The following is a 9,634-nucleotide window of genomic DNA, read 5'->3' on the forward strand; positions in this document are numbered from 1 at the left end:
AGCCCCGCGGCGCCCGGCTCGCACTCGCCCTCGGCTGCTGCAGGCGCAGAAGAGCGGGCATCCTTCGGTCGGGCCTCCAGCAGCAGAGAGCTCCGCGCCTCCTGCAGCAAGCCCCGAGCCACGTTACGCCCGTGCCGGGTTATGTCCCGTGCCGGGTTATGCCCCGTGCCGCAGCATGCACCGCTACGAGCTGCGCCCCATCCGCAATATTGTGCTGTGCTGCACTGTGCTCCATGGCAAGTTATGCCCCAYGCCAAGTTAAAGCTCTGCGGCGTTATGCCCCATGCCACATGAAAGCTCTGAGCCGACTGATGCCCCGTGCCACATTATGGCCCATGGTAAGTTAATGCCTTGTGCCATGTTATGCCCCACGGTAAGTTAATGCCCCGTTCTGCCCCACACTGTGCTACGCACCGTGGTTAAGTTAACGCCCTGTGCTGAGGTACGCCCCATGGCACCTTATGCCCTGTGCCACTTTATGCCCCAAGCCGACCTTGGGGTTATTCCTTGCAGCTACTCCCAAAAGACTCCTCAGAAGGGCACTGCGAACTAAGGATCTTTGGTGGCTGGGTCTTTTGGGCTGAGACTGTGTCTTCCTAAGCATAGATATCTAGCTCCCACTAAAATATTTAGGAATTGTGTTTATAATTAAAGGAGAGAGTGAACTCAAAAGGGACTCCGTGCGATCTCATGAGACAGAAGGGACAAATCTAGTCATGAGACAAACTACGCACTAAATCATAGCATTATTTCATAAATCCTCCATGCATGAGGGAATGTTACGACTCTGGAGATGTTCCAAATAATGACCTTTGCTTGGGGGCCCTTGAAGTGAACCCTGCARCCTCTGTTCACTACAAGCTACCAGTTCAGTCTTTGCATGTGTGCAGGACTCACTCGCTGGCCAGACTGTGATCATCCCACTGCAGATCAAAGCCATGCTTGTCAGGGACAGTGAAAGTCTCCTGGCTCACAGCAGGGGATCCAGTTCTACCAAAATCACTTATTCTCATCAGCGTCATCACATTCAGAAGCAGCTGATAGTTCACTTTGGTGGGGGGAAGCGAGATATTTTTGAATGGTAAAACAGCAGCTGTCTTGCAACACATGGAGCTGAGGAATCAGATGCTCTTGATTGAAAGTTGGAACCGTGAACACAAACACATCCATGAACTTACATTCCTGCCACATCTGTGGTCATTATGAGGGTTTCAAGGTARGAAACAAAATTATGCATTTATTTAAACCTTGATTGAATAGTAGACATTGCAAAATCAATTACTTTGAAGTACCATAAAACTTTTTTGATAAATTTGGGGAGAATAAGGATTCATCTGTCCTTGTTTTCATTTTTTGGGGAGGTTTCTCCCTCTTTGTCAGTCCAGACCTTGTGACTAACTCCAGCTTGAAATATTTGGTTGAATTTCTCCCCAAAGCAGTTTGTAGTTTTTCGTAACTGGATGGACTAAAGCAAATGAAATGTCATTTTGAAAAGACACCAGTTATTGTTGCTAAAATATCCACATCAGCTCTGCAGAGTTTTGGCTCTAGTGCTGTTTGGGACAGTTGCTGATCCTCAGATTTAGAGCCAAATAAAAGACTGATATATTGTGCAGTGCAGTGAGCCCTTATGAATTGCCACAAAAGCAAGTCAAGTTCATCTAACATAGCCATGTGTTGCCTTTCTCAGAAACATTCCTTGTGGTTTTGAGGCAGGCTTTTTAGGACCCTATATCAAATAACTGGATTCTCATACTTGTCTAGATTTTTTTTTTTCCTAACCTCTTTGAAAAGCAGGATTTGACAGAGGGTAAACAAAGGTGCTAACTACAAAAGCAGACACCTTCCTAGCAGTGTTTTTCAGCATGTTCTGGGAGCAAGTGCTGTAATGAACAGGTCCTTGTCTGGCAAAGCTTCTTAGTACTTGCAGCTACATCTCCCTGTTTTCTTTCTTTTCTGAGTGTGTTGAAAACTTAGCATGTCACCAACAGTCTTTGGAGTCCTTTGAAGAATATTAACTGCCTCATTATAGGAAAGATGCATGGTGCTTCTTGAATTTTTCTTGAACCTCTTGCTGTTTAGACAGTCAAGGCTGTGTGAAGGCTTCAGAATGGATGTAGTGAAAAGTTTAGGCTTTAAAAGCTGCACTAAGAACAGCCTTGCTGGCTTCTGAAGATCACAGCTAAAGGAAGAAGCACCAAATCAGGAGCAGCAGAAGGAGTGGCCTTGTTTTGCAGAGTTACACACAGGGAAAAACTGAAGTCATGGCTGATGAAGTGTCTCCAAAATACTTGCAGTATCARGCAACTGACATTTAGTTTTCATTGTAGGCAAAGCTTCACACTAAAGCCAGCTGAAACCAATCCACTTCTCTTTGGAAAGATAGTTTCCTCCTTTAATCAGCCCTGTTTTAAGTGATTTCATTTTTAGTGCCTTAAATAGTCATTTGGTTTTGTCCTTCAGGCAGTTGGCATTCACTGACTGAGAATGGTGTAGGTCTGCAGACTTTAAAAGGACAAACAATAGTCTGGCAAACAGAAATGCTTCATTGGCATCTTGATTTTATACAGAGCCTGGGATTCCCATAGGCCAGAGCAGGACAAAGAAAAGGAACAATTTCTATCTGATCCAGAAACCAAGAGGAGCAACAACTACTTCAGTCTGCTCTTGCCCAGGATAACTAGAAAAAAAAAAACAACAACACAAATAAGACTGTGTCTGGGGGCACCCTATCTCCCCCCACCCACGTGAGAAGGAACTGAAGGCAGTGGGTCCAGCCTGCCCTGGCAGTGGGATTTGGTGGACGGTGAGAATGGGGAGCTGGAGGGGGGAAACGAAGGACCTCTAGAAGTGGAGATGGCTGGACCTGCTGCAGGCATCCTGAGGGAAGGGACCTCGAGAGAGCGGCCACCCGCCTTTGCGAGAGTAAGAATGAAGTGGCCAGCCTGGCTGCACAGCATACGGGAGCAACACAGCGTGTGCCTTGCACGGGGCACTCAGACCGCATCCTTCAGCAGAGATCTAGCCAGGGAAGAAAGAGCTAGAAACCATCAGTCAACCACAGATGCCAAAGCCGGATGATACTCAAGGGGGAAGAGAACTTGGGTAACCAAGAGGATTGTTTCTCTCCGTGTATGGAAAGGACACGTTGTGCATGARCAGGGGATTTCCCTGATGGAGCAGGCTGGGAAAGAAAGATGCTGTTCACTGAGGTTCTGACATTCATCCTTTGATGCACAATGAAAACTTGACATTTAGGGATTTTTTGTTTCCAGAGCACCAGCAAGAACAAGGTTGCCCAATGGTTAGAGCCGTTCAGGTAGAATATTGGTTGTCTGTGGTTTGTTTTAACTAAGGCTGAAGGGCATGCTTTTTCCCACTACACTGTAAAATATAGCTTTGTACATATAATGCTTCAGCAGTCTCAGGGCCAGAGACGGACAGATTCAGAACAAAGACTTGGATGGACGTCTCCCACATTCTGGGAGAGCACATCTGGGCTAGGCCATGGACTGCCCTGGGGGCTTGTTTTAAACAGTAGCTCTGTCTTAGACCTKAGAAGCATTTTTGCCAGAACTCATAAATTTCCACAAAAATGTTATTTTGGCAAATATGACATTTTCTCATGATAGAAACATGGCTTTGAAAAACTTCCCAATCAGTGCCAGTAAAAATAGTACTTGACAGTTATCTACTCTCTACCCCATCAAAAAGAAAATAAATTTGTCTGATCTCCTGCTGTTCCCTCAGTGTTTGTACAGTGACTAATGCAACGCTGAGATGCTAAATGCAAGTAAAAATGCTAAATATGATGTCCCACTAGAACACACTAAGAGACAATAACATTACAGTTTAAAATACTTTCCATTTGTATCCTGTGGCCTATTACTAGCAGTAGCTAGTTGATGTGTGTTTTTTTGCTTGTTCTCTTTCTATGATCAGGATTTACAGCCTTTATTTCACTTTTTTCTTCTCATCAGTTCCCACTTTAAAGCAAGCAGTAGTAAGAGGGGCTCTGCAGAAGCCCATTTTGCTAGCTCTGAATACATCCCTCTTCATGGCGTAGCACGCAGAGATAAGGCAGTACCCAGGGAACCAGTCAGCTATCCATACAACAAATGCTAGGATAAAACCCCAAGAATCTCTGCAAACTGAGTCTGAAAGCCGAGCTGTCATAATTGCATTGCGAGACCACAGATGGCAGAGGGGCCCATGCCATCAGCTAACGTAAATGAGAGCAGGGTTGCAGTCTTTGCTTTCCAGTGTGGGGTGAAGGCCAAAACTCCTAGCTTTTCATGCTCTTTTCCTATTCTCAGAATTTCATACTCTGTTTCAGCTTAGGGAGGTGAGATGCTCCAGCTTCCCTGCTCCTCAACACACYTCTTTATTCTCTTTAAAAACAATTTTATGAAAACATCTCTATTGATATTAGGTCTCGAATGAGAAGGGAAAAATAAACCTTTTATGCCTGAGACCTAATCTTCCTTTGTTCTGTTTGAGGTCTGTCTTTAAAAGCATTTCCTTATATTTGGATAACACAGCATCATAAATGGGATTACAGAGAACTGCCAGAGCTACTCATGTCTTCTCTCCCGCATCACATATATGACAGCTAAATTCTCTCATGTTCTTGCTGACTGGCTTTTGGGTCCTAAGGCTCTGTTCACTTACTCACAGGCTTGAATTTCCCTGTAACCATCTCAGATGAGCTAATGAAGTCAGTGCAGGCATGAGGCACTTCCTGATTTAGACACAACTGAATTTGAAATGGATTTTCATGCTTCAGGGCCTAAACCAGCTCCTACCTCATGGGATTAGAAAGAACATTCTCCCACAGACGGGTTATGCTCTGACTGTCTACTGCCTGCTTCTTCTGCAGCAACTAATGTTGGCTGCTGTCTCAGATAGATGGAGACTAGAAGGACCATGACCTGATCCAGTAAGGTAAATGCATACTTTGTACGTGCTGAATAGCCTCTGGATGGGGAAGAGAACAGGATAGCTTTGCTTTTTCGTAATGGATTGTGGAGCTGTGTGAATGAACACCAGGGCAGCAAGGCCTTGTCTTATGCTGCAGGCTGCAGCTGAGCAAAGTGATAACAAAATGGCACAAGAGCATTTAGCCTTCCGTTTGCTCTGCTGTAAATCACTCCGCATGATGCAAGCCACAGTCGGGGATTTATAGATGTAGAGCAGATGTTTGAGGAAGCCATAGAATATAATAGTAATTCTATTATTTCTAGGAAGCCTTAGACCACAAGACATTTCTGCAGATATAAATTCTATACAAGAGCTGAAAGCCCTCTGGAATGGTTATTTTCTATTTGACAAGATTCTTCATTAGAGGAAGGACAAAGCACACAACAGGATTCCTGCATTCACCTGTAATTAATCCTGGGAAGATGAAGCAGGAGGTTCTGAGTTTGACTCTTTTGTCCATGGGTTACTTTGCTCAGCTTTTTGGAATAGGTCAGAAAACAGAGTAGGAGTCCTTCCAGAATGGGTCCTGCATAGAATTGTGCATTGAACTTCATCCAAATGAAACTTGTTCTTCAATCTCTGCCCAAATCTCTTCTCACTGTCCTCACTGCTCCCCCACCATCCATTGTGGGTCTAATCCCACTGGCTCTAGTCTTACATCAGTTGTCCTGATTTATACACAGGCCAGTAAAAGGTGAGGCAGGTCTTTGGAAGAGCAGCATAAGAATTCATTGCCTTATGCCAAGGTCTGGTGGTATCTTTATGGACCAGGGATGCAATGGAGCCACCCTCTTCTATTTGGTGGCAGGGACTGATGATGTCTTTTCATTATTCAGATCATGGACAGTTCTGCACAGAGAAGAGAAGTTCAGTCTTGATGCATTCCTGGGCTTTGAGACTCTACAAAGCTCCATGGAGTTGACTCTGGCACACTGCTAGGCACAAGTGGAAAAGCTGTGAGTTTGAGTGTGGGGGCTGTGACATACTCACCTGATAATGAATGTACAATTGTCTTTCATTTGTTTATTTTGGCTTCTTGATCTCCACACCAGGTTGTATTGTTTTCATCTTTAATTAGCACATCTATTCCCTTGGCCTTGGATTGTTGCCTTGGAGATGCACAAGGGACCTTTGGAGACCTGCTCATTACAGCAGCAGGTGTGCATAAAGCCAACCTGGACAAGCCCGCGTGAGTCACGTGCTGATGGTTTGGGTTGTTGACGGCTGCATGAGTGTATGAAAGTGAGGTGATCCCACAGTGCCTGATTTCCTGAGGGACAACATTAATGCCTTTGGTTATATGTTGTTGTTTGGCATCAACAGCACGTAGTGTAAGATGGCGTACTCTCCTCTCTCTGCTCACCAGCCGACATGAGCTGTGATACTACAAGGTCCCTCACAGCAGCGTGGCTGAGTGTGAAAAGAAGCAGCCCAAATCAGAGACCACTTTTGGAAATTTGACTAGCTTGTAGCTTCTCTCATGGAGGACACTGAGATTTGGATAGGCAGGAAGCCAGTTAGAACRTCTATGAGTGTGTGTGTTTGTTTGTGTGCACGTGCATGCGCACACATGTGTGTCCAGCCTGATAGAGAGACTGATGGAGAAAGAAAACCAAATGCACCAGACTAATACCCTGGCTCTCCGAGTGGGTCAGTGGGAGTGGGAGYTTGCTAACGTCAGGAAGGAGGGTGGCATCTTCTATGTGAGCAGCTGTAAGAAGAGGAGCAGAGGGAGCTGGCCTGCCATCTCTGAGAAGAAATGCTCTGCAGGGAAGATGAGACAAGACTTGAGAGGGGCAGGAGTAGAGTGGAATACTTTGATATCCAGGAAAGGAGGGGATCTGACAGCCAAATGATAGTTATCAGCCATGCTGGTACATCTCTTGGTAGCTCAGCGCCTGGCAACTTCGATAGCCTTGCAGATCAACTGTTGGAACATCACATGTGGTCCAGAAAGCTGTTCATGCATTTCCTCCCTGTGCATTGGTCTCGATGACTGCATTTCAGATCAGACACATCCCTCATCAGCAGTAAGCCAGGTGCCAGGCCTTGCACTGTTCCTATAAGCCTGGGGAGGGGGGGGGCATTCCTCCTGAAGCATTGCCTGCACCAGGGAAATGTTGTAATGCAAAAGCTCTCTAACACCAACTTTCCTTGCTAGAGAAGGACACGCAAGGTGACATTGCAWGACTAGTGACCCATGAATAAGCTAAGGAATAAACCTGCAAGGGGCCAGGTCCTCTGCTTGTTCCTGTCCCCTGTGCCCTAGCAAAGTCCTTCACCCATTTTACACTGGGTGAGAAGCTACTTGTGTACCCTGCGGGGTCATAAAGTCCATGCAGCCTTAACAAGGCGAGCTTGACATGCTGGAAATGTATCTCCCAGCTTACCTAGTATTCACATACCCCTGTCTGAACGGCTCCAGTACTTGTCCATAGCCCTACAGCAAGGGACTCATAAATATACGTATGTATGTATATAATATGTGCTTACTTGGATGTTCCAGTATTTCTTCATGATTTTCTGAGGCCTGTTTGTGACTGTGGTGCCCCCTGCAAGATTGCTTAAAATAGGCAGAATTTAGAAACTTCAGTGCCACCTTTCAGGTAAAGTGGGGGTATCATCTGATCTCTGTTGAGATCCTGAAAATTTTAAGTAGATCTAGGCTTACTGAGGATTTTTAGAGACTTTTTTTTTTTTTTTAGTGTCCAACCAGAGACACCCTAAAAGGGCCTGTTTGTCATTTTCAAAAATTGCTGGATCCTCCCTAAAAGTAAATACATACAGACATACATACATAATCTGGCCTTTCATCACAAAATGCCTCATGTGGCAGCATGTCACACCAGTAGACACCCCACGTGAGTTTGTTACAAAAACAGGGAAGGAGAATTAAAGGAAAAATGGTTTGYTCTTAAGCGTGAAGAGACTACATCTCCCAAGCTATATCGGATCCCCTGGGCAAATGAACTCCTCTGATGGCTTCCAAAACAAAACAAAATGACCAAAACATTTGCAAGGATAAGACTGTAAATCCTGAGGCCCAGACAGATCTGGTTTGAAGAAAGAGCTGCCCAGATAACCCCAGCTTGCTCAAACTGACCCTCCAGGTTAATGCACCAGCCCTGGTCACCAAGTAGTTCAGAAGCTGCACTTTGTAGCAACCTCTACAATATTTTTACAGCAAATTTCTTGCCAGGAACAGTTCAAATCACGTTGACATGCAGCTCTCTTCAGCCCGAAGAGGGACCGTGTTTTGCCTCGTGAGGCTACTCATATTTTATGGCTAGGTAGAGTTTCGCAGGACAGGAGCAGCTGCCTTGCTCTACTGCATTCATTTCTATCGTCATTAACGAGAGGACAAATTAAGGAGGAAGGACTGAAATCCTTCCAAAGGGCAGTGCCTTTGGGTCGCCTTTGGACGCACAAAGCCGAGGAGGAGCGCGAGGCAGGCTCCCGGCTCAGCTGAGACACGGGGTGGAGGGGGGAACGGGCCGCGCCGAGTGGTGTCCACCCAGTTCGCCTCAGCGTTTGAGCAGGCGAACCCAGGGAAGAAACCTAATTTAGCCTCCTCGAAGAGGGTCTCCCCGAAGCAGCGCTCCAAGCGCACACAGCCGGGCCCGGCCGAGGGAACCCAGCCCTCTGCCCCGGTGTTACCAAAAGGCGATTTCGGTGACACCGGGGGTTTCCCTCCAAGGCCTTCACGGGCCCCGCGGGCCGGAGCATGGTGGCTGATGGGCTGATGGTGGGCACAGCGTGGCGGGTGGCATCCAGTGGCTTCGTGGGACCCGGTGGCTTCACTATCCCCCTGCCCGCCTGCTCCGTTGGGGAAGGGTCGACGTTGGGGAAGGGTCGACCCCCAGGGACGGGTTTGCAGCCGCTCTTCGAAGCCGGCTCCCGCCGCCTCGTCGGCTTGGGAGGGGGAAATCTCTCCCTCACGGCCCTGGAGGCCGCTCCGGGGCGCGCGGCGCCGCGGCGCTGCTCCTTCCTCGCCTTCGTCCCCCGCGCTCCTCTCCCTCCTCCTCCTCCTCCCCCCCTCCATCTTAGGCCGGCGGCGGCGGCGCCCGCGGGGCCCTGCAGGCGGCGCTGTGGTGCGGGCGGCGGCGCGGCTGCCTCCCGCGCGGGGATTGACAGGCCGGGCCGCGGGAGGGGGGCGGGAGGAGGAGGTGGAGGAGGAGGAGGAGGAGGAGGGAGCGGCAGCGAGAACCCGTATCGCCCCGCATCCCGCCGCCGCCGCCGCGCAATCCGCCGCCATCCGCCGCGCCCCGCGCCCATCGCCTCCGCGCACCCGGCTCCCCAGGCTCTCCGGGCTCCCCGCCACCACCACAGGTGGGTATTGGGGGCCGGCGGCGACGGCCGCCGCGGATATTTGGGGCGGTGAGTGGGGCCGGGGGGGGGAGGAGGAGGACGAGGAAGAAGGGAAGGGAGAGGGAAGGGGAGGGAGAGGGAAGGTGGGACGAGGCAGCCCTAAAATGGAGCCGGAGCCAGCGACTGCGGCACCCCGCGCCCCGCCGGGGGGGAGGCGGCGGCGGCCCCGCGGCGAGGCGGGTCCCCCGCGCCGGGGCTGTGGGGCCTGGCGCTGGGGGCAGGCGCCCGAGCGGGGAGGGGGGCGGCGGCGGCCCCCTGTTTAGGGCTGTTTTTACCGCCTGCGTTT

General features: G+C 49.0%; 1 protein-coding gene across 30 annotated transcripts in view; it reads left to right on the plus strand.

Moving 5' to 3' along the window:
* Positions 1-9,634, plus strand: part of PRRC2B (proline rich coiled-coil 2B) — a 66,785-nt gene that overhangs the window by 5,628 nt on the left and 51,523 nt on the right. For 17 of the 30 annotated variants that reach the window (XR_003252929.1, XR_003252928.1, XR_003252931.1 and 14 more), the window contains exons 1-3: positions 891-4,944; positions 5,817-5,936; positions 6,033-6,169. The exons of 1 other annotated variant lie outside the window; for it this stretch is intronic. The gene's annotated coding sequence lies outside the window, so the exon portion shown is untranslated. Of the gene's footprint in view, positions 1-39; positions 4,945-5,816; positions 5,937-6,032; positions 6,170-9,193; positions 9,310-9,341; positions 9,358-9,634 lie in introns of those variants that run through there. 12 more of the 30 variants (XM_026062396.1, XM_026062397.1, XM_026062394.1 and 9 more) reach the window with 11 other exon arrangements.

Source organism: Apteryx rowi, unplaced genomic scaffold (genome assembly GCF_003343035.1).
Source record: "Apteryx rowi isolate R43461 unplaced genomic scaffold, aptRow1 scaffold_19, whole genome shotgun sequence".
In the NCBI taxonomy this organism is placed as follows: Eukaryota; Metazoa; Chordata; class Aves; order Apterygiformes; family Apterygidae; genus Apteryx; species Apteryx rowi.